Here is an 8,169-nt window from a genome sequence, read left to right on the forward strand (position 1 = left end):
GAGGCACTTGCCCATCGGCACCAAGCCTGGTCAGTGGCAAAGCCACGAATGGAGCTGAGGATCTCTCTGGTGTGAGCACTTAGCTTCTGAATACAAGCACGTCTATTAAAAAACAAGCTCATCGATTTAAAGGCAGGGGTCTCCAACCTTTTTAACCGCAAGATCACATTTTCAATTTAAGTGCAATGTTAGATCTACCTCAAACCCTTGCCTGGATTCCTCTGAGGCCTCGCCCTGCTCCACCCCTTCTCAGATGCCTCACCCTGCTCACTCCATCCCCCTTCTCCCCAAATCTTTCACTTTCACCGGGTTGAGGTAGGGGTTGGGGTGCAGGCTCTGGTCTTGGGCTAAGGGGTTCGGACTATGGGAGGGGATGCCCAAGGGTACGGAGTGAGGGGAGGAGGGACACCCTGACATCAGTGCCCCCCCTTCACCCTTCCAGCTCTCCCAAATGGCAGCTCCAAGGCAGAGGGTAGGAGCAGCATGACAATAGGTGAAGGGGCAACGGAAGTACCAGAACTTGAGAGCTTCCCCGCCAAACCAGTCAGGATCACCTGACAGAGGCTCCAAGATCTTCTGGTAGATCTTGATCTACTGGATGGTGACCACTGATTTAAAGGAGACCAACCTCTGTCAGCTAGCAGCTTTGCAGACCTTTAATTATTAGTATTGATTTTGTGCAAGCAATGTGCCCTGCTCTGTGCTGGTGGAAGCGGGAGTATGGGAACTATTGCTGAATTTAGCTTTGGTGTTTATCTTGTAATGACACTGTTTAGCAGGGTGGGATGTGGGCTTTGCAGAGAGCTGTGGGAGGGAGACTGGAGTGGAGGATGTGAGTAGGGGGCTCTCCAAGTCCTGTTGGATCTTATCCCACAGTTGGAAACACTTTGGCTACATCTACAAGTTTTCCGTTAAAAGCATTTGCGGAAAAGAGCATCTAGATTGGCACAAACAAAATACAGGACTATGTAGCACTTTAAAGACTAACAAGATGGTTTATTAGATGATGAGCTTTCGTGGGCCAGACCCACTTCCTCAGATCAAATAGTGGAAGAAAATAGTCACAACCATATATACCAAAGGATACAATTTAAAAAAATGAATACACATGAAAAGGACAAATCAAATTTCAGAACAGAAGGGAGATGCGGGGGGGGGAGGTAAATGTCTGTGAACTAATGATATTAGAGGTGATAATTGGGGAAGCTATCTTTGTAATAGGTAAGATAATTAGATTCTTTATTCAGACTCAGGTGTAAAGTGTCGAATTTAAGCATGAATAACAGTTCAGAGGATTCTCTTTCAAGTGCAGTCTTAAAAGGCTTTTGAAGCAGGATGCAGGTAATCAAGTCGTTGAAACAATGTCCTTTCTGGTTGAAATGGCAAGAAACTGTTTTTTCTTTGTGATTCTGTCTAATATCTGTTTTGTGAGCATTGATCCTTTGGCAAAGTGTCTGAGACGTTTGTCCAATGTACATAGCAGACAGACACTTTCGGCACATGATAGCATAAATTATATTTCTGGATGCGCAGGAAAAGCGTCCGTGCCAATCTAGACGAGGTTTTGCACAAGAAAGTCCCGATGGCCATTTTCGCGATTGGGACTTTTTTGCGCAAAACGGTTCTCAGTTGTCTACACTGGCCCTCTTGCGCAAAAGCATTTGCACAAGAGGGCTTTTGCCCGAATGGGAGCAGCATAGTATTTCCACAAGAACACTGACAATGTTACATGAGATCGTCAGTGTTCTTGTGGAAATTCAAGTGGCCAGTGTAGACATCTGGCAAGTTTTTCCGCAACTGCTTTTGCGGAAAAACTTGCCAGTCTAGACACAGCCTTCATGTAACTAGAAAATTCACATTAATCGTCTTGCTGCCAAGTAACTTACTTGGCCACATGACTTTATTACCCCTTTTGTTTAAAAATAGGTCCACATCAACCTAACCAATGAGCAGGGCTTTGCTTAACCTATTGCTCACCCTTCCCTGCATCACCATACCAAGTGTGATACGGTCTGGTCTCACAAAATGGAACACCATTCCAGTGTGAAAACATGACTTAGCTCTAATTCAAGCTGAGCACACAGTCACGCCTTTAGGATCCACTTGGAGGCAGACAGATTTCCGACATGTTAATTAAGCACAAACTACCAAATGTTAAGTCCCCTACTGAGTGTAAAATCATCTGGCGTGCACTAAGGCCTGCCTTTTTTCCTAGCTAGTGATTCTAATTTGGGGGGGGAGGGGGTGTATGGAGTCACTGGAGCATATCTATGTAAAGTGTGTGTGCCTTTGTCTTTGTGCTCATGAGTCTTGCATGCATTTTATGTCCTGCATGTTTATGGGGACATGCTATTTAATGACCATGCTGGGTGTGGGCTCTGTTCACATCTCTCGCCTCTGGGAGCATTCTCAAATGAAGATGTTTCAGTGTGTCCTTATCGCCTGATTGCTAATGTAACACTGTGGGAGGGTAAGTGCAGGAAAAGAACAAGTTAAAAAAATCAGACTGGTATTGTGGAGCCCGGATCATTCTCTTGCGCTCTCAAGAATATATATGCACTTGTTCTGCAGGGTTTTATTTGTTTTTTTTTTAAGATTAATTAATATCACTGGAAAACAAAACTCCCGGAAAACCTGGAGTTTCAAGAAGTGAAATTAAACCAAGCAGCAGCCGCTCAGTGCAGGGGTCAGTCTCTGGATACAGAGATCCTGGATGGCTGACCCAACTCAGGTAAACAAACATTTCTTGGGCTAAATGATGAGGAATGTATCGGGTTTCTGAAAACCTCCCATGCTCACCCACCCTGTTGGTACACAGAGCCCAACGGGGCAGCAGTGACTGCGGAGCTCCTGGTGGTGATGGGTTCTTACCCCACTGTGTTAGCTGACAGTGGTTAAAAACGCCGCCAGTCTGTCCAGCGCTTGTCCCACTGCTGATCCTAGTGGAGCTGCATCAGGTGAGAATGGGAGACTTCCACAAGTTTCACAGTGGAGAGTTTGCTCGCTAGCTATCTCTGCACTGACCTGTTAAATTCCAGAAGGGAGAATAAGGGAAAACAAGGAGAAGTTTGCAGATTTTAAAACCAGAGCCAGGCGCTGGTGTTGGAAACCTTGCCTGCCTGGTTCCCATGCACATATTCCTTTCCCTGGGGCAGGACTGGAACCCAGTAAGCATCCTGCTCTCTAGACGGGGGAGAGGAAAACATGGTAGAACCTGATGCTGGGTTATGAATACCAAGCTCATGGTACTGCTGCCTGGTTGGAAGGGCGGGGCCTGGAACTTGGTTCCCAGTTTCAAGTCCAGTATTGATTTTGCAGAGCGGCTCAGATAGTGTGAGTGAGTTCTGGGTAAACCCCAAGTCACTGGTTCCTTGCTGCTGGGTTGCACTGGAATCTCCCCTAGATACTCCGTTTATTAACCAAACTCCTGAGCGACAGCCACCACCGGACTCCCACTAGGCAGGTTTGGGGATCATCGGTTTGGCTTTCACTGAGAGGGGTGTGACTGGAGAGCTTACAGTCCCAGGGGCCCTTCTGAGCGAGTTTGTCCTTTTGCTTCATGCCGGATCAATGCCAGAGGCACATGACCTCCACTTAATACTAAACGCTGCGAGGACTTGGCAATTTGTCCTTCTGATGCAGGGTGATGATATATGGACCTTGTTCCTGATGAAGCTTCCTTCAACCAGCCTTGACCCGCTGCAAAATCCTCTTGGATGTGCTAAAGCAAAGCACATCTGCTGATCAAGAATAACTGATGTCAGGTCCCCCAAAGGGGGTGTGTGTGTCCAGGTGAGGATGGCAAGAAGGTGATGCCCTGACCTCCTCCATTCCGGAGGGGGCAAACATCCCCTCAGCTCAGCCCCAGGAAGTACGGTAGGCACAGCTGAAGGAGCAGTGGGTTCCAGTCAGTTGAATCCAGACAAAGCCAGGAAGCTGATCACACTCAGCCAGGTCAGGGAGAATGAGATTTCCACGACAATAAACACATCTGATGACCAGGAAAGCTTGGTCTTTGAGCAGGGCCAAGCACACAAAGGGAGGCTGGCTCGTGCGCCCTCTGAATGGGAAGTGGCCGCTGTGACAGAGCAGGAAAGAGAAGTGTGCTGTCTCTTCGAAACTTTGATCAGCCACTCTTAATTATGCAGACTCCAGAAACGGATGGCAACAACAAGATCCCCACTGCGGAGAGTCAGAATGTGTCACTCTCCCACCTACCAGCCTCTCCGCGCTGCCTCTTTGAAATCCCTCCCTGACACCGGCATGGGGTTCTAGCAGCTGGCCGGGCAGCCTCCCTGCAAAGTTCCTTCCTTCCAGCCCCCTCGCCTGTCTCAGTTAGCTCCCTTCTAATCTGCTGCTGCAGGCAAACACCGTCCGTCCGGGTGGGACTCTGTTCTTTGTCCCCTCGCCCCTCGCCCCTCCCCCGTGTGCAGGGCATCACAGAGTGCCTTGTGTTTCTGAAGTGTATTCATCTGGGTCCCCCTGCACACAAGCCCGAGCAAAAGAGGCCCTTTGATCGGCTCATTAGCCTTAGACCAGACCGTCATACAGAGAGACTTCAGAGAGCCAGGCGAAGTTTGATTCTAATTCGGTAACAGATTGCGGATCAGCAAAGGCGGGAAAGGGCAAGTATTGAGAGTGTCTTCCAATTCCTCCCCTTGCGGCGCTTCAGTCATCTGTTCTCACTCGCAGGCAGTCTGGTGTTTTCCTTCTGATTTTGGATCTCTCTGCTAGTGTAGCTATTAGCAAACCAAGAGCCCCAGAGAAGGGGACCCCACAGTTCCGTAATGTTGGCTTGATCTGGTGAGAATCCTGTATTTAGCGGGACTCTTCAAATGACTCCTTCGCCTCTCGCAGGGGACTTGCCAATTGTTACAGAGAGGCCTCTGCTGTAGTGCCTGCATTTTGATGTACGGTATCACCCTTCTCTTTCTTTTTATGAGGGTAATAATTATCCTGCTGGAACAGTTCACTGGGAAAGTATATAATTTGACTCGATGATAGCATTTTGCATCTTTCAGTGGTCTGCAGCAGCTAACAACCCATGCTTTCCTGCTGTAAATTCTTATGCATGAGTTGCCGTAGTCCCATCGTGCATCAAGGGAGAATGAGTGTGTATAAGTTTGCAGGATTAGAGGTCATATATGTATTCCCTCGGACTGTGTTGCGATGAAGCGATGAACTGCAAAAATGACCCTTCATGGAACTGTATTCGGCCCATCCAGTCATAGTATCTGTGAGCAATAACAACATTTGACACTTAAAGCGCTGCTCTTCTGAGGATCTCAAACCACGTTCTAAATGTATATTAATGAAATAAACTTCACACATTCTTGTAAGAGAAGTAAACATTAATGCTCCCAAAGTACAAGTGGGCAAGCTACGTGGAATAATGTGTTGGCACTCCAAGGCAGATTCAGCAAACCTGAAAAAAGTCACAGTTCTGAATAAGTGTTCACAGGGGGAGTTATAATGGTATAATTATACTGATATAGTAATGCCACTACATTTTCCCACGTAGACAAACCCAAAGGAATTGCCTAGGTTATGTCTAGCAGTTTAGATAATTAAATCTGAAAACATATATTAAAACACCACTTTATCCTTCACATTTTTTTTGCTGGCTGTTTGCTTTCTGAAGAATGCTCAGCTTGTCTGAATTGCAGAACAGATGCAGTAGCTACAGCTTAATTGAAATGCTGCTTTTTGCTTCTGGCTTGGAAGAGATGCAGAATAAGCCATTACAATGTCATTTTTGTTTGCAATTGTTTTTTCATTTAATTTTCTGGTCTCTGGTAGGAGCACAGTGTTGTGGCGATTGGATTACCAAGGCTACTCGTGAATGCTTGAACCCTTTGCTACTTGCACTATCCTGCTGACACACAGGCTGGGAAGAAAAGGTAGCATGTTTGGTCACTCTTCAGCTGTCAGAAATAATCTGAACCATCCGGTTTACTGCTGCATGTGAAGTAGTTAAATTGACCTAATTTTCTAGTGCAGACCAAGCCTTAGTGACCATTTTCAGAGTTCAGCAAAACCTCTGAGTTACAAACACCTCGGGAATGGAAATTGTTCATAAGGCTGAAATATTTGTAATGCTGAACGTTATGATCTTTCAAAAGTTTAAAACTGAACATTGATTTAATTCAGCTTTGAAACTTTACTGTGCAGATGTAAAAGCTGTTTTCTCTTTATTTCTTTAGTATCTTAAATTTAATACAGCACTGTACTGTATTGGGGATTTCGTGGGAATTTTTGTCTCTGGTGCTGTCTGATTACGTACATCTGGCTCCAAATGAGGTGTGTGTTTGACCGGTCAGTTAAGTTGTAACTCTGTTGTTCATAATTCTGAGGTTCTATTGTGCTTGGCACTTTACAGTGGATACAAAGTTTCCCTGCCCAAAGGATTTTCAACCCCTAACATGAACTTTCGTGTGCCTTGTGATTTTTCAAAATATTTCTTAATTGAGGGAGAGGGTGACCCAGGAGGTTGGTGATGGAACAGAGAATCTGGTGAATACACGTTTCCTGGGGAAAGACTGAATGATAGGGGAACAGAAGATGTGATGTTTTCCTATCTTGGCTTTGGGATGTTAAATGAGACAGAGATCTGAAGGTCTCTGATAGCTGATAGTGTGACTGAAAACCATTTTTGTAGACTGATGCTAGTGAGCGGATAGTCTGAAACGTAGACAATTCCAGACGAAGCCCTGGCTGGGGACCTGCATCTAGCCACAAAAAGGAAAAAGAAAGACTTTTAAATACAGCCTGTCCTTGCTTGAGCTGATCGCTATACACAAAAAGGCTGGGCTGCAGGGAGCCTACAGAAAGGCCCATTTGGCCTAGACCAGCCTACTGCATTGCGTTCCTAGGTTACATGCAAGACGCTCTGTATTTCAGGAGGGTTAGTCTAGGCCAGCAACATTGGCTGCTGTTGATTCTTAACCATTCTAAGCAGGGACTGCAGCATAGAGGCACAGAGCAGGCACTACAAACATGGTTTCTGCTCCAATACAATATTTCTAATAGTTGGTGGGGGAATTGCTTACATTTCACATGGCCCCTGTACAGCCTGTCTTGGCTTGTTTACTGTTTATAAAAGGGTAACTCCAACAACCAGCCCTGGGAAATCTGCAGTCGAAACTCTCCAAGAACCAGAAAAAAATTGAAGAGGGAGTTAAAAAGAAAGAGCATTTTGTCGTCATCTCAGCAACTGTAAACTCTGGAAAGAGGAAATACAGAATGAATTCTTGTATATGCTCAATTCCCCCTGCCCTGCATCTCTACTATCATTTATATGAGTAAAAAGCAGGGGGGGGAATCACATCCCAATTCTCCATTCACCCCAATAGTAGCATTTTACATCTATTTGGCACAGGTCCTGACTTCACTCGATACAAGGCAGTGGGAAGTCAGGCAAATAATGTGGAAGCAGCAAGGGATTTAGATTTGGCAAAGAAAACTCTGATAGCTCAGACATAAGAAGTTTGTGCCTCACAGCGACAAAATGTATCCCCAGTGTGAGTCTTGAAAAATTGTAGAGAAATCTGAATAACAACATCTTACATTTATAGAATCAGTGCCTTTCTGCCCAAAGTATAGGAGGATGGCTTACTATCACTATTCTCCATGTCTTTGGTTAGATTGTAGGATCTTTGGGAGCATGGCCTTTCTCTTTGTTAGATGTTTACACAGTGTCTGCTAGTACAGGCTTTGATCCTTGATTGGAGCATCTAGGTCTTACCACAGTATAAATGATAATAAGGTTCATCTGCCTCTAGGGTGAAACATGGCAGGTGTTTAATAGTGCCCAGCAATGCAACTCAACAGTTCAAGATGACAAATGAAAAAAAAATTGAATCCCCTTACTACTGGTAGGCAGAATGTAATGTGGCCCATGCTGGAATATGGCTAGCGCATTGGGACTAATATCTCTACACGTATGAACAATCCCCTGGGATCCTTAATAACCACAGATAGTAATGAGCTTAATTTTGTGTCTCATTGGACAGATGACACTTCCAGTAGCAAGAGCTCTCTAACACAATGTGTTTATTCAGGACAACACCCAGTGAGAGGCATAAGCATTGTCTTTTTCTTTTTCTGCTAAGGAAGCTGGGAGACTTGCTTAAAGTCACACTCAAGTATCTAGCCAAAGAGTTTCTGTCT

Source organism: Pelodiscus sinensis, chromosome 7 (assembly GCF_049634645.1).
Source record: "Pelodiscus sinensis isolate JC-2024 chromosome 7, ASM4963464v1, whole genome shotgun sequence".
Lineage (NCBI taxonomy): Eukaryota > Metazoa > Chordata > Testudines > Trionychidae > Pelodiscus > Pelodiscus sinensis.